The sequence below is a fragment of the Onychostoma macrolepis genome, chromosome 04 (genome assembly GCF_012432095.1).
Source record: "Onychostoma macrolepis isolate SWU-2019 chromosome 04, ASM1243209v1, whole genome shotgun sequence".
Classification (NCBI taxonomy): Eukaryota; Metazoa; Chordata; class Actinopteri; order Cypriniformes; family Cyprinidae; genus Onychostoma; species Onychostoma macrolepis.
The window spans coordinates 32,303,506-32,323,989 of record NC_081158.1 but is presented as its reverse complement, the minus strand read 5'-3'; the positions used below and the strand labels follow the sequence as shown (position 1 = coordinate 32,323,989).

Genomic DNA, 20,484 nt, shown 5'->3' with positions numbered 1-20,484 from the left:
GAGACCTTTAAAATGATACCAAACATGAAAGAGTTATGATTACGAATTCTGAAGATACAGTAAATGCATGATATAAGTATAGCAACTTTAGTTCTTGACATTTCTCTGTCAACTTGACAGAGTGACCTGGACCATGTGCCCGGGGGGAAGGATGGGTGAAGGAGCTGATGAGCAAATGGTCTTTCTGCCAGATCTTCTTGTCAGATTAGAGAGTTTATTGTTTTGTTGGATGGCATGTGTGTTGCGAGAGTTCCTGAGTGTTTGGCTTCATGAGGAGATCAAAGCCTCCCTACAAAAAGAAATGTAAGCCATTTTGTGGAAATGAGCAGCTCGGACATTCATCAGCTCCTTTTGTATTTCAGCGGTGGGTGAATAAATTATGACAAACGTTTTATTTTGGGTGACCTTTTAACAAATGAAGCTGAGTCACGTTTATATTCATGTCAAAGGAATTTCTCTCTGCAATAACCATCATAGGTGATGTCTTATTTTCCGTTGGGGCACAGTGAGGCATGTATTTTCTACAGTGCAATGATCATGACACTTTGCTACAGTGAGATCTGTCTCTGCAAAGAAAATCCTCCACCGACAACACTTGTGTGTTATAAATGGAAATGACAACCATCATTTTACATCAAGGTAATGAACCACCTTCAAATGCTAATAACAACTCAATGGACCAGCCCTGGGCTTGACAGCCAGTATACATTAGTAACCATAAAGCACATGTTGCAACTCTCTCAAGTACACTATTGTATGTTTTTTAAATATATTTAGTGTTTTTGTTTTTTAATTCACTGCAGCAGCTAGTTTAAATGAAGCCCATCTGATGTATAGGGACACAGAAAGTAATATCACTCTTTATTTATCAAAGTCAAATAAATCTTGTCGTGAAAGCCTCTGCATACAGTAGATACATGATTTTCACAAATAAGAAGAAATTCATAAAAGGATAGAAGGGATCCTTTGACGCTCTTTAAAGTTTTAATGTCATTCAGGGCACCCTATAAAGGCCTAAGATGTTTATTCACCCAGATTACTACAGAATTATTGTATTTCCAACCCCTGAGCATCTTCACTTGCTTGCGTATATTTAATCTTTGACATTAACTTCCTCTGATATTGGTCTGTTGAAATTAAGCTCTCCTAAATGCTGTCGCCTATCTGTGCTTTTTCTTTCCTTCTCAGTAAATGCACACAAGTTTATGCTCAGTTGCTTTAAGACTCCTTGTTTACCCCCCTCCCTGTGGTCAGTCATAGGAATTTCCCCTGCCAAATTTTGCTCATTCCCATGTTGTGGTTGTTATATCTATTCAGAAATGACTGTGCGGCACCCTGGGATGTCTTTGAGCTAGTGTGTGCTCTGTGTCTCATACAGAAAAAAACTGTAGTGGAGAACGCAGCCTGTCTCCCTTGTCATCTAAATAATGAGTTTCATTTAGTTTGACACCATACTGGGAAAGTTTCGGTATCGGCGTCCAAAAATTGACTTCATTTGCTTGTCCCTTGCTCTCTCAGACAAGACTAAATTAATTAGCGGCAGATTGATATTGCACTTCTCTCATAATGTGGTCCGTGGAGAAAGCGTGACCCGCTGCTTACACCTTGCCTGAGGACTAATAAGCGATCTGGGAGGGAGGAAAAAAATCTAGGTCCAGGTTTTCCCTGCTGCAGTTAGCATTTGCAGGAAGATAGAACAGTTTTTAAATCCGAGAGCCATCTGCTTTGATGCAGACCGCCTGTTGTATTTGAACATTTAATTTTGTTGGAAGTGAAACAGAGATAATGACCCTCTCTAGTTGTCTTCACTGAGGGAAGCTTCCGTAGCCAGTGCAATTGTGCATGTGTGTGTGTGTGTGTGTGTTGAGCACCAACATTTCTCCCCAGGATTAATTAGTTTGATTCACACTGTGTCAGCCATGCCAACATCATTCCCCGGGGTAACTGGCAAACAAACAGCAAAAAAGAGAAACCAGATACCTTTTGTGTGTGCGCATGTTAGTTGGGCTTGGATGTATGTGTGTGTTTCTGTGCCCAACTTTGGCGAGAGTTTGTCAGATGTGGTACTCTGCATGCATTTACCCCCCTGAATTCTTTAATTAGCGTACGGTAAATACTTTGACGACAGCAGAATGCTTGGGAGTTGGAGAAGGGAGAAACTCAAGACTGCGTTGTAAAAAAAAAGAAAAGTGCCATCCAGTCTGACAGCTTGCCTGGCTCCTGAAAGGTAGCCAGCGATGCACCTCAACGATCTTGTCGCAAAGTGGGACACTGCAAATTTATGCAGCGGTGCATATGCTCGCGAAAGCTAGCGTTTTGCAGCGTGACACTCTGCAGAATGAGGATTTAATGAGTCTTAATCCGAAAGAACAAATCTGAGCCCAACCATTATTAGCACGCCTGGTTTGCATCATCTCTGGGAGAAACGCTCCAAGGCCGTTTGCATGACATGGCCATCCTGACAGTATATGTTTTGGGATTCATAATAAGCCTCTTATCAGCACTGGAAGTGGCTACTTGTTGGAGACTGCAAGTAATTGATAATATGGAAACCTGATGAAAGCGGCACTGTCGCCGAGGCCCGGAGGCTGCGCTGTGATATATGTGTCCTGGAAGACAATGTAATCGACTCCATAAAGCTAAGGCTCTCAGTTAATGGGGGTGATTTTTGAAAGAGGGAGGGGTAGGATTAATTCCTCCATTGAACAAGCACCAGGGAGCCATCTTTAGTCCCTATGTAAAGTGTCACTTCTCCATAATGTAATAATGGTAGAATCCATTCCAGCATTTCTTTTTCTCTCTCTCTCTCTCTCTCTCTCTCAGTAGAATGATTTTTTCCAAGCAATTTTTCTGCTATTATTAAACAAGAACTGTATAATTCTGCACCATTACCAAACTGAAAAAAGTAAAAGTACACACTTTTACACAATTTGAATTCATCCCAGAAATACAAATCACCCAGAAAGATTTGTGCATTGATTCATTAGGTGATCACATCAGTACTGTAGTTGCAGACCAGTTGAGTGTCTTTTTTTTTTCTTCTTCTTTTTTAATTAAGGGTAAGTCATTGCATCATTAAAAGCAAATTATGTTCAAAATGTTCAGTTGTTCATTACTGAAACAAATCTTATTAAACTTAAAAATCTGCATGTTTACAGAAATACTAAGAGATTGCTGGGCTCGATTTTTATCAGGCTATGGAGAAAAGGCAACAATAATAGGACAAATAAATGGATTATGAGTTTTATTAAAATTATTTTTCAGATTTTTACTAACATATTGCTCGAGACTTACTGAAATAAAAATTATAATTAAACTTTATTTGGAGTACTACTTGTGCACAATGCACATTTCTTGATGTTAAGTGTTTTAATGTCACTCTTGATGAGGATTATATGATCTTTGAATAAGGCAAGATATTTAAAGTGTACCTAAACTATACTTGCAATAGTTCCACTTTAGCACAATCAAATATACACTAGTCAACATTTGAAGTGGATCAAAACCTAAAATATGAGTCACCTGCTAACGGTGTGTAGGAACCAGAGAACATGTGTGGAGCTTAAAGTGCATTATCTCAACTACACGTTTCAGGGTTCAGAGAACTTGCATATTTAATGAAGACGGATGGATGGGAAGGTTTAATGTCGATGTCTTGACTGCAATCAAATATACACTAGTCAACATTTGAAGTAGATCAAAACCTTCATCGAAATATCATCAAAGTTGTCCTAAAACCTAAAACCAAAATACATTCTTGTCTCAGGACAGCTTTGATTAACTTTTTTGATACCTCAATATATCTTTAGTTGGACTTCCGCACAATAAAAGTGCATTAAAGTACAAAATTAGTTGTTCCAATTCAGCAAACTTTGTAAGTAATACCAGGTTATTATACTAAAAGTCTTGCTGTTGCCTTGTTGAACAAGATAAACGAATGGCATGATACCTTTAATTCCGTCACTGTTTGTCCTCATACATGATGGATATGCTTTAAGTTTGTTTGTGAACAGCATGTCTCGTTCATTTACAAATAACGTTTTGTTCAGGTAGTTTAGTCTCAAAACATGAACGTGAGGTCCAACCATTAATACTGCTCTGCAACCAGCACTGTTTGTTGGAGCAATAATCAGTTTTTGAAGGCAGGAAAGCATTCAAATGCTTTAAGAACAAAAATATGAGTCAGTGCATAAAGGTGTACAAGAATGATTTGTTCACTTAAAGGATTCGTTTAAAAAAACAGAATTGCTCACAATTGAAACACAGCTATTGTTAATGCATTTGTTAACTCTGCATCTCTGAACTTACGGTCCGGAAGAATATGAGTCACCTGCTAATGGTGTGTAGGAACCAGAGAATACAAATTATCTACAACACTGAGCTTGACATTTTGTGTTGACCATTCATCTTGCAAATGTCTATTATGAAATAATGGCTTTTAAGGCACCGTGACAGTTACTCAGAGAGCACGGCTGCCTGCAAAAGTTTGTGTTAGAGTTTACTTTTCTGATTTAATCATACCACCGCATCATTAATCTTCATCTGCCGGACACTTTGGCATACATCAAGAGATAATGAGGAATAAGAAATTGTGGGAAGGGAGAGTTTGGGGTTCTAGTTTCGTTTTGTGCTGACTCAATGGTCACCCAAAGGACTCTAGCTGTGCCCAGCATGACTCAGAGAGTCTCTCGGTAATGAGAAACCGTTGGAAGCTGCAATTCATCGTCACACTTGGTTCCTACATGTGCAGAGCTTAAAGTGCATTATCTCAACTACACGTTTCAGGGTTCGGAGAACTTGCATATTTAATGAAGACGGATGGATGGGAAGGTTTAATGTTGATGTCTTGACTGCATTGCACAATTCAATTGGCATGTGGGTTCGTAAGTCTGAGACCACATTGGAATATTTAAATATATCTTTTTTATCCTTAAAAATAAATAAAAGTTTATATTAAATAAATGAGAAATATTACATTTAGGTCTAATCAGATAAGCAAATTTGTGTTCATTTTTTAATGACATGCTTAATATGATGGTAATTTAGATTTTTTCTTTTTGATATTGAAATGCAACACTGCATCATTAAAAGCAAATTATGTTCAAAATGTTCAGTTGTTCATGACTGAAACAAATCTTATTAAACTTAAAAATCTGCATGTTTACAGAAATACTTAGAGATTGTTGGGTTCGATTTTTATCAGGCTATGGAGAAAAGGCAACAATAATAGAACAAATAAATGGATTATGAGTTTTATTCAAATTATTTTTGTGATTTTTAATTGTGAGGTTATCACCCTAGTAAAAAAAAAAAAAGTAATATATTTAAAAATACATATATTATAGTTCAAATCTATTAACATACTATTATTTACCAACATATCGCTCGAGACTTAATGAAATATTTCTTAATGTTAAGTGTTTTAATGTCACTCTTGATGAGGCTTATATGATCTTTGAATAATATCGGTCTTTAAATGCAAGATATTTAAAGTGTACCAAAATTATACTTGCAATATTTAGCACGATCAAATATACACTTGAAGTGGATCAAAACCTTCATCAAAAAATCAACAAAGTTGTCCTAAAACCTAAAATATGAGTCACCTGCTAATGGTGTGCGGAGCTTAAAGTGCATTATCTCAACTACACGTTTGAGGGGTCAGAGATGCAACACTTAGATTTTCAGCATTCTAAAACGCTGTAATACAATGATACATAATACAATGTGAATTTTAAAGCTTTTTTTTGGTCATTTTACATCCAAATTCCTGATTTGGTGCTGCAGTATGTAGGCTTTGGAGTGTGGGCCATTATTTCACTACCCACAGGGTTGTCTTTTCTTTGTCTCTACAGCTGTTTGTGAGTGGGGAGCTAAATAGGATTTTAAAGGGCCATTTTCCCATGTTTGTCACACACCATGTTAAACAAATCTCTCATCAAAGCCTCCTCTGCAATTAAGCCCACGGAACATAGAGCTCATTCACAGTCAGTTACAATTTACTCAACCACAAACATGATAGCCAGTCTACAAGTCCGTGTGTCCCAAATCCTTACAAGCTTAATGTTGTGACCATGCATGTCTTGTAAAAAGTTTTCAGTGGTCATTTGAGAAAAAAGAAAAAGATGTGACCCACACTTTTCTTAAAATCAACTTTATTCTCAATTAATATTTGCATTTACTATAAAGGAATGTTCCAGGTTCAATAAAAAGTCCACAGCATCTGTGACATGACACATTTAATGGAATAAATAATGAGATAAGCACTTTAACATAAAATATGAGCTTTAGATTTCTGTTTTTAAACTGGAATGTCATGCACCATTTCTATTGAAAGTGTGTTACTCAAAACACTGCATGAAAGTGAAAGTAAAAGACAGCATGCCACAAATGCTGTTTATAAAACTTTTACTGAACCTGTATATGGCCAGAAAAATCTTGACCTAGATGGAGTGATAATGGATGACAGAAGGCTGTCAACGCTCTGATTAGACTTCCCTAGGAAGGCCTTGAGAGTTTTGAAGGTGTGCTGATTGCAATATCTTTCAGAAGTCCTTTGAGAAGTAAATTGCCATAACCTTGGAGTTTGGTAATTACCCCAGACTGCTATCATTCTGGTTGTAAAAGAAAGGCCTTTCTAAACTCATGCACAGCGTCGTCTTTAATAGGATATTCAGCCGGAGGCTAAGCAGAGGGTAATGACAAACGTCTGCTGTGACTTCTAGACACTTTAGTGCTGGACGACTGCTTCTCAGTGGGCTTTCAATGCTAAGTGATGATGGCTTTACGAGGCTCGCATCTTGCATTCCATCTGTCAGGAGTCACCCTCACCCTTATACTTGGGTGGAAGTCATAAACTCTGACCATTGGCACTTCATTATCCAACTTTGTTGCATAAAGTTTTTTAGCAGTTCCATAATGCACAATTTTTTTGTAGTTAACAACTTATTGCTACCAGTGAAGGTGTCTTTCAAAAACATCGGTTTAAGCATGGATGGACTAGGACAAAAAACAGTCTGGGACCTATGCCAACCTAATACAGACGATCATCTGCTGTATTATATAGATTATGTATTAATTTGTAAATGGTAACAGCCATTTTACATTGTAATGGCTGCACAATTTGATTGAACAATAGTCCAATCTTACAATTAAACTTGCATTTAAATCCGTGTTGTGCTGTGGTGTTCAGAAATGAGGCGGCAAAATCCTCAAAGTAAATTCAAATCACATTTTCTTGGTTATATAAGCACTACGTACACAATTATATAATAGAAGTTTTTTTTTTTTTTCACATTAATAATGTAATCAGTATTCAGTTTGTTAAAGCCTATGCATCTCATCAAGTTAGTGTTTTAAGCATTTTACATTTATTCCAAAAATAATAACTCTAGGCATGTAACAATTTAAACAACATATTTTATTTGTGAACTTGTGTTCAGCTATTCTTTTTAGTTAACTTTTAGTCTACTCATTAATGCCAATATATTGTTCTTTCAGACTGATTCGCGAATGCTGAACATGTGTAGCGCCCTCACCGCCTGATGAGGGGAGATGTGAATAGTTAATGAAACACAGGACACGGAGCTGCTGCTTCACCATCAGAGTCTCTGTATTTTCTGTTTTTTTGATGAACATTTTGATGAAAAAAAATCTTCAAATGCAACCGATTAAAACAATAATTTTTTTAAAAATACCTGTAACTTATATTGCAACACATTTTATCAAGTTTTTTTCCATTTCAACATAGCTGAGACATGAGTGACCTGAGAGTGTTTAAATTACATGAAATACATTTTTAACTGGCAACACGTTCATGGTACTTTCCTTTAAGATGTTCTTTCAAACATATGAACGGTACAGGTATTCAAACACTTTATACACCCTTTTTACCCATTTAGAATATTCTCAGTGTTTCTTTTAGGTTTCAGAGAACTCGTAACAGTTAAATTTAGACAAATAATCATTTTATAGATACATTTTATATACTCACATAATGTGAACATGACTTGAACTGTTACAATCGATTTGATGTACACATTTTAACTGATAAGCTCTGCGGGATGTCATCTGCATTTTTTTAAATACAGGAAAGTATATGAACCTTAATCAACTATTTAACTTTTAGAACACATATTTGTAACTGATACCGTTTTTTTGTCACATTTATCACAAATGTGTTATTTTTTGTATTTCGCTCAAATACATCACATCGCAGCATTGACGACGAGAACACGTTGTCTCCATCATTAGCATGGAATGTGTGATTAGCACACGCTTAACTCAATACAAACTTTGAAATATCCGAAAACAACAACATATTGATACTTAAAAGGATAAAATTTGCATTTCTCATAACATATACACATTAAGAAGGCATTCTTTTGACATTTTCAAGAATGTTATACCTGATGAGGGGAGATGTGAATAGTTAATGAAACACAGGACACGGAGCTGCTGCTTCACCATCAGAGTCTCTGTATTTTCTGAGCAGCGCGCCCCCTCAATATTATCCGTCTGCAATACCGGAGGCCGCACTTTCAGGACCGCAGTTGTAGGACCGCACTTCTAGGACCCTAGTTTTTTTTGTGACAGTGCCACCTATCGAGCCGGAGAACCGCAGTCCCAGGAACGCATTTCCAGGACCCTAGTTTTGGAGGACTGAAAAAAGTGCCACTAAGGCAGTATTTCCACCCATTTTTAACTACATTAGAATTTTAGAGTTTTTTAAAAGTTTTATTACACCCAAATACTACTTTCTTTATTGCAATTAAACCTGGTTCCTAGGAATAGCATAATATAATAACTCAAGTAAAATAAACAAGGAATCATGGTATAGTCTTTTCAGTCACTAGATCAACCACATTTTCAAGTACAGTGGGAAGACACAAGGATGACTCTGGGGGTAGATTTAAGATTGTGTATATTTTATAAAATAATATATTACAACAGTTGAACTTGAAAACACACAAAAACAAATTTGTTCATGACGTGAACCACATAGAAAGAACTTCATGGACGACGTCTTCACTGACTCCTAAGAGAGAGAAGTGAATGAAATAAGGAACATTTAGTTGAACCTGTTCTACTCTCTGATTTTATATTTCATATTTAAAAGATCTTAGTTACCACAGAGCGCACACACATATACGATCCAAAAATAATTATATCAATCTTCATACTAATTAATGTTCATAATACTATTATTGCATAGCTACTGTTCAAAGATTTGGAAAAAAATTATTTTGATGTTGTGGGAACAAAGTTTCTTGAAACATTCATGTCAATAAAGCCCATCTGAACTGAGAAAAAAAATAATAGAGAGAGATGCAAGAAATCTGAATAGAAATAACATATTATTGACATGACTTTAAATATTAAAGCCTTGCTACCACCTGGATGCTCTCCCCTCTTTTCTCAGTTGTTTCTCTGTCACCCTATTTAATTCTTCCACTTCACTGAAATAGTAAATGGAGAAAATAATCACTGCTAGGTTAACAGAAATACTGTTAACGCTTAAAAAAGGATACATAGGACATTTTGTAAAAACAATTCCAATACTTGACCAATTTATTTATTTATCTTTTGTCATAATATTGCCTGCCCTGAGCTGTATCCTTGAAAGCACTTCATATAGAGTACAGTACACATTAAATGACACAATCTAACACGTGGTATTTTAACAGTCAATTATTATGATGGCCTCTATGTTATGTCTGACTATTAAAATGTCATATGTCTCAATCAATATTATAAAACCATGTCAAAATGAAGAGACGTACTCATAACATGTTTTATGAGGTAACGTTAAACAGGCTGAATGCGCACGTGACAGTTAAAACATTAAGATTATTTTAACTTAATTAAAATGGAAAAACAATGAGTAATTAACAAGCTTTCACAACGAACGTGCTACAGTTTATTGTGCTGTCAATAATTCAACACAGGCTTATCATGCTAACAATTCATTTTACAGCATTAGAGGCTAATATATGATGGCTATGCATTCAAGACTGTTTAGCAAATCACGATCACTTCGGCTACGTTAACTTTCCAATGAAATGCATCACAATTGTTTTTAATGTTAAACAAATAAAAATGTATTCACATTTGATACTCACACTCTGACTGTCAGCCATCTTCGCTGGTCCTCTAATTCGGTAGGTGGCGCTGTCACTAAAAACCTAGGGTCCTAGAAATGCGGTCCTAGGACTGCGTTCCTGAAAATGCAGCCTCCGGTTTTGCAGGCAGATGCTACTCCGCCCCCTCCCCAAACAGGTGAACACTTCCCAGGGGAAAACAATCAAGCAATCAGTGAATCATTCAAGCTGAGCAGGGAACATTAATCATCACAGATAAGACCCTATAAAGTGCATTCAAAAAAACATACATTCACTTGTTTTAAGTTCAGTGTTACTCTAATATAATTTATTTATTTATTTTTTCTTAGTTTTACACATTTATTTATTAATTATTATTTTCCTTTTTTTTTCTTTGAATCACCACACATGCAGGATTCATCGCGTGAAGCAATCACAGACAAACATGACCGGTCATATCCAATCATATCGCGATTTAGGCATTGCTTCCTCTCACGTGACTGTCCCCCATTCATTCTCTGTTAAAATTTAATGGGCTCAGGGGAGGCCAGGGAGACGCGGAATCCTGCTGTAACTTTACCTACTGTTGGACAATGTTTCTTTAGAAAAACAAGTGATTTATACACTTTTTAATGTTATATTTTGTAATATTGGCATTGTTTTCTTTCAAAGCCGGGACTTTTTCCTCATTAAAAGAGTTTTTAATTTCTGGCCAAATTGCAACCCCTTCCCCGAAATCAAATCGAATCAAACTATGCAAGTATAACATAAAACGGTCTCTCCATAGCCGGATACGATAAAGCATTCGAACTTCAAAATAACTGCACACCTTTGTGTGCTTACTTTGTATCTAAAGTTGGATGGCAAAGTTGGACTGCTCTCTATAACCAGTCCAACTCTGGGTTTAAGTGTGAATGACAGTGGCATACTTGATTTTTGTCTTTACCAATTCTAACATATTGGCAGAGTCACTGACCAACCGGATTTCCACTTTAAGACTGCAAATGTGTCGCCAAAGGCACAGCTTAGACGTATAGTTTGACAGCACCTCTGAATATAAATGTCTTTTCCCTCTGCTATCCAGGGCACCGCTTGCCACAAATGATTAAGACTACCTTTATTTCTATTGTTCAAAATTTTTTAAAGAAGTTCAATTGTCAGCATGTAAGAGCACTACCCTAGTTTATTTGACAAAGGACAGGTAATTGCTTTTTGCGCTAGACATTTACACCGTCGGGCAACGGCAACAGTTTGGAGAGTGCAAGCTAACGTTTCTATTCTTAGTGCCCTGGCAGTTATGTTGAGTTCTTTACTTTTCAAAACACTCACAGGTGCTTATCTGAACCGCAGATAAAGCAGGAAACTTGTGACAGAGACTCCCATTACCTAAACCTTGAGAGACAGAGCCGCCCTTTGCCTTGAGGGAGAGTAATGTTGAGCTCTGCTGTGGCGGCCGGTAATGAAAGCCAGTGGCTCAGTGACGTGAGAGTGTCTCTCAGGCTGGTGCAGTGGATGTGGTTGTCTGTGGTGACACAAACAAACATGTCAGCCCTGTCAGATAAACCGGGTGATGTGCTTCAAGCCGTTCTCCTTTTACAATGCTCTACCGCCTTTTTCCACCCTGGCAACTGCTATTATTCGCGTCATCTTGAAGGTAAGACAAAGGGTGGCTCTGCGAAAACCATGTAAATAAAATAAATCATCTTAAAAGAATTTCTGTTTCTGAAACCTAATGTTCCACACGTAGTCAAGCTGATAAATTGCCCAGTTTTGTAATGAAACAAAAGAGTCGGAGCACATAAAGAGACTTTCCCTGAGATGGTAATCTGCAGGCATTTAGAAAACCCTCTCGCAGGGGAATCTGCCTCAGTTTGTGCTAATATGGTTGTCTACAATGTTTTGGTGCACTGCAGTTAGGCCTAAATCAGCAGCAGATAATGGTCACCGCTGTCTTAGTTTTATTACAATGCTTTATTACTTACTTATTGGCAAATGGATTTAAGATTTTGGCTCAGTTGAAGATTGGTTTGTGATTTCAGCTGTATTATTCTTATGGTTATGTTTTACATTTTTTATTTGTAATAACTAAATTGGCTTTATATAGTTCATTTGTGAGTAACATATTTTTGGCTTAGTGGCCGTTTCCTTAAAATAAGATGTATTATCAGCTTAAAATAGGTTAATAAAATTGTTCACACGTTTTTTTTTTTTAATTTTAATTAATTTATTAGTTGATAAATTTGCAGAAAGCAGATCTTTACCTTTTGTTATTTGTCACACTACATACAATATATGCCATGTTTATACTATGTTTACAATTATAATATGCATCATTGCATTTTTGTGCATAACTATAAATTGTCATTTTTCTTTTCTGACAGGTGATAAATAATTTTTCCATTGGTACCTTTGCTATGAAGAGGACTTTAAAAAAACAAAAAAAAAACAGGTAGGCCTGTACTCAGTGAATGTGTGTAGCTGGGTGTTGTGCATTTACTGTCAAAAGAAAAGGAAAAATATCATGAATTGTTGATACCACTGTTGACTGGTAGGTATAAACAGTGATAACAATGACTTATTTGACTCAATTTTGACCAGCTGTTTTTGTCATTTTAAACCTAAAGGCAACTGTTTATTTTGATGTGGGCTTAAAAGCTTTTTTGGCAGGGGACAGACAGACAGCGCAATTTACCCAGCTTACCTGCAGCGATGCCGTCCCCGTTCTCTCTGACAGGAAGTAATGGCAGGATATGACATAACAGACAGCTAAGCCTTGAGCAGAGGTAAAAAAAAAATTTCTACGATCCCTGGATTTTCATTCCCAGCACTTTCTATTTGCTTTCTCTTACTTCCTCATTTTCTACCCACACAGCTTTAACTTTAAATAAGAATATGTGCCTAAAGTGAAATCCTGGAATGTAGAGATATGTCTTCATTCCATAGAAATGTACTTTTGCTATTTTGATCCAAGGAGTAATACATTGATCTGACTTCTTTACAATAACTCTTCCTCTACTAAATATGTTAATATAACAATCTTCTTGACATTAAAGAAAAAATAAAATGCACCATTGGATTGATCAAGATTTCCATGAACAGCAAGTATTCAGACTACACAAGACCTGTATAACCTGTAAACTGTTGTTGCACACCAATATTCAAACTTTTCTTTGTAGTTCTTTCTCCTCGCTTTTCATTCGCTCTGCAGGTTTGCTGCTCTCTGCTCTCATCTCCTCCTCCCCACCTGTGCTCTTCTCTCCCCTCTCATCTCATTTCTCGGTATCGCTTGGTACCCAAGGAGGAATGCTTATTTGTGAATAATTGCATACAGGATTATACCCCCCCCCCCAACATAATAGGTATACGTGGTTTTATCATTTACAAAATGTACAGTTGAGAAAAGAAGGCTTGATATTCTGCTAAAGCTACCTGTCCGTTCTTTGTCCAACTCGTTTCAACAATTTAACAGGAAGTTAATATAGCATGAATAGCTACACACTTGGAAAAAAAATGTTGTTTTATGACCATGCTGTTAAAGTGGGCAAGCATATGGAACTTTAGTGTTATTGAATCACAACAGCATATGGCCAGAATCCATTAACTACAGTCCAGAAATTTCCCACCGTATAAAACAGCAATTCAGAGTGACTATTTGAATCAGCACTAACTGCACTTTCACTCCAGGGGTCGTTCCCATTCTGCTGTAACATTTTGAACACTGTAAATTCAAAATAATTAATATGTTTGTTTTTTATTTAATTTTATTTAATTTTTTTATTTAAGTATTTCTTTAAAAAGGTCTTGGTAATTTTGTGGTACTTTTTGTCAAATTGGAACAAATATTAACAGAAAAATGTTACAGACTACATATAGACCATATTTAAACGGGTTACATTAATATACAGCAATGCATTTGTGTCATTTTTCTATTCTGACAGATGATAACGTCTTTCCATGTGGTACCTCTTTCTTAAAGAGAACATTTTATTTACACAATAGCAATACAATTAAGGATGGGAATAAAGAACTACAGTATAGATATCCATTGCTCTGTAAGGGAAATGCGGTATATAAACACACATTTGGTCACACTTTAGTTTCAGGAACAATTCTCAGTGTTAACTGACTATTAACTTCATCTTGTGTGCCAGTAACTTCTTATAAATAGAATTAGAAAGGTATTTACGGTTAGATATGGGTTGGATTAAGGGATCTAAAATATTGTTGTGCAGAATAAGGTGTTAATATGTGCTTTATAAGTACTAATACTTATATTAGTTTTATAAGCCAATTGCTTTATAAGCCAATGTGCTAGTAATATGCATGCTAACATGCTGGTTAATAGTGAGAATTGGTCCCCAAACTAAATTGTTCCCACACATTAAGAGATTTTTCAAAATGTTATCTTTTTTGTTTCACAGAAGAAAAAAGATTGGAACATCATGAGGGTGAGTAAATTATGACAGACTTGTATTTTTGGGGGGTGAACGGCACTGTTCATGTCACTGAATTTTGCTAGACAGAATGCACAGTGATATTGAAGCTGTTGTTAGTATTTGCACAAAAACATGTTTTGTTTGAAACAATTCAGTTAGAGGAAATAAAAAATTAAGAAACGCCTTTCTTCAATAAACTGACAGTTTTTCATGTTCGTGCAGCATCCACTCAATATGTTTAATAAAATATTGAACTCACCAGGTGAATTATAAATGATTTATTAATCTTTCAATGGATACCATGCACAGGACGAGCATGTGTGACTACGTTCCTCACTAAGGGAAACTGGCGAGTATTGAGTGTGACAGGCCTATTAACTTGCGATATGCATAATGCAGCTGACATCGTCTTGTTTCCATGGCTCAGAGTTGGGGTCTGAAACGCTCTATTTCTACCACTCCTTGCTGCTCTCTACCTGTGGATGAAGGATGACAGTTGGGCAGCTCTTGCTTCCCCTTAATAATGACAGATGGGACTCGGTCGACAAACACATGGCTTCACATGAGCAAAGTAGAACAGAAGTTTGTTACGTGATCGAGTTTTGGATCAGAGTGAATCTCACAAAACCTGTCAGGAACATGCATGCACTATATTTTCCCTGAAAATCAACAGAAAGAAAAAAGAGTCCCCTAAAAATGCCCCCTAGTGTTGGTGAAAATGATCAGAGTTGAATTCTGCATTGTTAACTTTACTCTGTTAAGCTCCGCCCCTCAAGCCAACCCCGAAGACCAGAGCTAAAGTTCTCTCGTCGCCATTTTCTTTTGCCTTGCACCAATAAGCTCTTTTAATTAATTTATTAAAACATAAGTTTAATATTTGAGGTTAATAATTGTGTTACTATTAATGCATAAGTTTAACTTTGTGTAATTTGATTGGTTTAAACTCGGGAATATCGAATAGGTATTGAATAGGCAAGTTAGTATGTTGGAGAAATGTTTTTTCCATCTCAATGTGGTAATGATAAAAGTTTAAATGATGTCAGTAATATTACTTAATTTGATTTTCAGCTGTATTTAGCTTTGGTATATCTACTTAATTTGTTTTTTAAACGTTTTTTAATACGTTAAGCTGACACATCTGTATGTATTGGACGGTCGAAATGTTCTCGGTAGGACTGTGGCCTGGGTTTGCCTGATGTTAGAATGTAAGTAACGTTACAGCACGTTATGTAACGTTAGTTGTGGAATTAAATGTTTTAGCATGTCCTACGACGTTAGATACGTAACTCTGAATAAATTATATGATGTTATGTAAACCGTTGGAATGTTATATAAACTCTATATTTGCTACTGTTCAGCTCACGAAAGACTAAATGTGTAAACGGGATTAATTTAAGTTCTGTGAAGACAAATTAGTCTAACGCCGCCATTGCATCTTTATTGAAGGCATGTAGATGGCGCTGTGGTATTAGCGTTAACTCGACTCAATGCTGCGCGACGAAGAAGAGAATGGGGCAGGCGGAACATCTCATTTAAAAACAGCCGCGTCTTTGTTTTTCGTTATTTTAACCTTAGGGTACCACCATAGGCGTAAATCCCGGCTGGGACGGGGGGGACAGGACCCCCCGTATCTGAGGGTTGTCCCCCCTAAAAATATAATTACAAGCGACTCTGTGTATTAAAAATAATATAATTGACATATACTTAAAATAATTGCGTGAGTAGTAAAACAAAATAAACGCAAAAAACCGTTTAAGTTCAGAAATGTTTTGATTCCCCCCTCCCTTGCCTCACAGTGGTTTGGTCCACTGCCTGCTTTCCTCTTTTACCGACACACGCGCACGATTCTGGTGAGAGAGAGAAAGTTCCTCAGTAACAGTTAGTTATGTGTAAGTAACTTAGGCTGCCACGGCTATTTTATTCTCTTTAAACATCGGGTGAAATTATTCTCTCTCTTTAATACAGATGATGCTGGATCATTAATAAATTAGTCATGACAAAAAAATTATGATGTCGGATGTTTTTTCTATGAGTGATTATAAGATTAACAAGCTTAATATTGTAGCTTGTCACCCACTACAACTAACACGGCGATAAGCCTGTGTGTGAACTGATATTAGGCTAATATTGTAGACCTACCTATGTGTTGGGTTTTGCTCAATATGATGTTAAGTGGCAGATCAGTGGGCTTAATGCGGTTGAATATCTAAAGAGACATACTCGGTTTCAGACGAAATCTAAAATACTATGGGTGACGCAAAATAATAATTATAATATGACCGCTTGGTGAACCACGAACCGAACTCATATTTAAACACGGTCCATGCTATGTACACATGCTGTGTATGCATAGCTATCCTTACAAGTACAATTTTGGCTGTATTATTTGTGTCCCCTTCAAAAATTGATCTTGAGAAATTTTATGTTTATTGTCTGTTAGATGAAATTTACGCCCCTGGGTACCACAAACAACTATTTTACGTTGTTGTTATTAGACATACACAGTTAGTTGGCCTGATCCGAGCGGTACATGTAAGTGCTGTTACAAGTAATGTTAACGCATTTTTAAATGTTGCCTGTTTATTTGGAGTGACTGTTAATGGCATGGCATAGCACATATTGCAGAACTAATGTATTATCTTTCTCCTTTTTTTTAAGTAACAAGCTCCTCCTGTGCAGTCAAATCAGTCCCTGTCTTCATCCTTTGACTCCAGTGACTCGCAGGACACACTCATTATTGAAGAAAGGTCTTCCAGTAAAGGAATGAGACTAGATGATGGAGCTAAAAGGTGGGCAATAAGTTTTTATTGCTTATGCTTTTGGGGGACTGTTGCAAACTCATAAATATACTTAAAAATACAAGATTAATTTGATCTTTATAAGGTTAAAGTATTTAAAATTAAGTATTGTTTGAAGAAGTATTTTTATTGTTTATATACCATAATTATGTTTTTGCTTGGATTTTTTTTTTACATTTTATTTTTTAAAATTATTATTAAGCTGGTCTGATCGATTCTCGATGAAACAAGAAAAACTCAATATTCTGACAGCTGACATTAAAGAAAAGAATAGGTAATATTTCATATGAATAACTGTGTATATATGATAACTGTGTGTAAAATATATAAACATTTTTATATTTAACACTTTTTTTTTTATTTCTGCAGTACATCACCACCAAGGAAGGTGAACGAAGCCAGAGGAATTGTGCTTTTGTTCCCGTACCTTCTTCAAAAATGGCTATGTAAGTATCACACTGTTTTTGTTTTAGTTTTAATGCGTTGTTGACAACATTTAAATGTTTTGATCACATGCCCATAATACAGGTGGTGTATATTTCTCTTGGATTTTAAAACACATTTTCTCCTCCTTTTTCTGTATTTTTGTCTTTCTAAGAAGCACCGGAATCATAACTATACAGAGAGACATTTCTAAAGAACGAGGAATATAATTTGAGAAAACTCATTGTGCCACTTTTCACAGCAGTTTTGTAGCTACTGAGTTGCTTTAAACTGTGACTAAGGATTAACTTGATATAGCATTCTTTTAAGCAGTGTTGATGATCTTAAAATGCCTTGTTGTTTGTGTCTTGTTAAGGCCAGAAGAGACCAGGAAAGGTGTCTACGTCTTAAGTAGGGATATCTTCTAGAAGGTTTGTTTTTATTTATTATTAATTAATTTATTTTTTTTGTCGTTTTTTTCTTTAACATATCAGTGATAGTCCTCTGCAATTTGCTTGGTTTTTTCAGAGTGGAACAAGCATTGAGGAGCATATTCAAGACATCGCTGGAAGTGCTCAGCCCTGTCTACTGGCTCTGGGAAGAATTATTCAGTTCACCAGTACTTCAATTTTGATCAGAATGCCATTCCATGCAAGTCAGTCTCTTCTCTTGATGCCTTTAACAAACTGTTTACCCAAAAATGAAAATTGTCATCATTTACTCACCCTCATGTCGTTCCAAACCTGTAAGACTTTCGTTCATCTTCAAAACACCAATGAAGATATTTTAATGAAATCTGAGAGATTTCTGTCCTTACATTGGGAGTCCACGCAAGCTAGCACATTCAAGGCCCAGAAAGGTAGTAATGACATCATTAAAGTTATCATGTGACTCCACTGGTTTAACCTCAATTTTATGCATGCATTCACAACGTCTGCTTTAATTACAACAAAACTCTCATCCGTCGTCGTGCTCTCGTGTACGCTTGTCAGGGATTAATACTTTCATAAAGTGGTAAATTATTATTTTTTCTTCTTCGTGCAAACAAAGCGCTCGTGTTGCTTAATAAAACTGAAGTTAAATCACCAGAGTCACACGGGTTAATTTAATGATGTCTTTAACACCTTTCCGGGCCTTGAACGTTGTAGTTATAGGCTGTTGATGAAAGGATAGAAGTCTGCCAGATTTCATTAAAAATATCTTCATTTGTGTTCCGAAAATGAACAAAAGTCTTATAGGGTTGGAATGACACGAGGGTGAGTAATTAATGAGAATTCTGATTTTTGGTGAACAAACTTCTTAAGGCACACTTTGTTTTTGGCACCACTTATAACACTATTCTACACAAGATGTACACTTTCATTCAGACCACTGTGTACAACAAAGATGTTGGCAAAGTGAAGGTCCTTGTATTGCTGAGGTTAGAGCAAGGCTGCTTAGCTAGGTGGTTCAACAGGCTCTGTACTGAATATAGTGATGTATTGTCATTTCATGCAGACGTCACGTGATGTATTTTTGTGCATGAAATTGTGTATGTTTCTTGAGCATGACAGCATTGTAATAAATGTTTTGAATTTGACGTCGTTGATCTTGTTTTCTGTTCTGTTTTTAAAACACCAAATGGGATTTAAAATTAGAGAATTTTTTCACTATTATAAATGTAAATGAACTCTACATAAGTGAAATATTAACACTAATTAGAGTACATTTTCCTGCAGAGTTAAATTGTGGTAACACAGAAATTAACACGGAGTTAATTTCCCCTAGTGTTAAACTCTAGTAACACTATTCAGTGTTGAGCAGTGTTAATTTTTTACTCAAAATAGAGTTAATTTAACTCTGAAAAGTTAACACTATGACGAGAGTCAATTTATCACCAATTCTGAGTGGGACCAAATACACTCGGGCCGAGTGTTAAATTTAACTCTTATAGAGTTCATTTAACACTGCAAAATTTACTGTGTAGAAAATCTGAGAAGAATTTATACATCACTGTAGTGCTTTTACAACCTTTCATTTATGCTTATTTACATTTTTATAATTTTACTTTATCATACAGTAATGAGAAGCATTGAGAATAATGGAAATGCCTGGATGGATTACAGTAATGAGAATGTGATTTAAATCTGATTAAAATTCATTTTGTTTTCATTTTATTAATGTTTTTTTTACAGGGAATGAAATAATGCAACCTATGCAAATAAATATAAAGCATAAAAGTAGTCTTTGTTTTCTCTATGCAAAATGTTTCATTTGACAGTAGAATCAAATTGAAAAAAAAATATGATCCAGCCGGGAGTTTGCCATTATAGGTTGGTTTAAATAAAACATGACCTGCATTTTTTTTTTTTTACAAAATGTGCTATGTTAAATAAAGGATTTGAGAGTATTACACACCTCAACCAATCGGTTGCCCTTGTCCTTTCATATACTGAATGCATTAGTGAAATCATGTTTTCCTCTATAAGAACAGGACAAGACATGTTTCTTAAGTATACTCTTCTGTTAGGTCACCGATTCAAAGAGCTTTTAAACAATTCATAAAGACTGTATTCACGCAGAGCCTCAAAAACATCTTAAAATAGACCAATTTTTTTAGAGTCAAGATGGTCTAATGAGTCTTGTCTCTTTCCTTGAAGAATCTGTCCATCTAGAGGTGCATTTGCTGCTTTTGAAAGGAGGATGTTTCACTTGGATTCGATCTGGTTGAGCAGGTAGTTTCGAAAC

The 20,484-nt window shown here is 36.0% G+C and overlaps 1 long non-coding RNA gene across 6 annotated transcripts; it reads left to right on the top strand.

Annotated features, from left to right (window-relative positions):
* The first annotated feature begins 12,513 nt into the window (after nucleotides 1-12,513).
* Nucleotides 12,514-19,451, top strand: LOC131539150 (uncharacterized). 6 transcript variants are annotated; one of them, XR_009270786.1, is made up of 6 exons: nucleotides 12,514-12,883; nucleotides 14,522-14,548; nucleotides 17,195-17,325; nucleotides 17,704-17,780; nucleotides 18,134-18,188; nucleotides 18,286-19,451. It is a non-coding gene; the product is annotated as an uncharacterized LOC131539150 (long non-coding RNA). The 6 variants fall into 6 exon arrangements; XR_009270785.1 differs by lacking the exons at nucleotides 12,514-12,883; nucleotides 14,522-14,548 and adding exons at nucleotides 14,557-15,574; nucleotides 15,666-15,741; XR_009270788.1 differs by lacking the exons at nucleotides 12,514-12,883; nucleotides 14,522-14,548 and adding exons at nucleotides 15,581-15,741; nucleotides 17,537-17,608.
* Nucleotides 19,452-20,484: the final 1,033 nt, after the last annotated feature.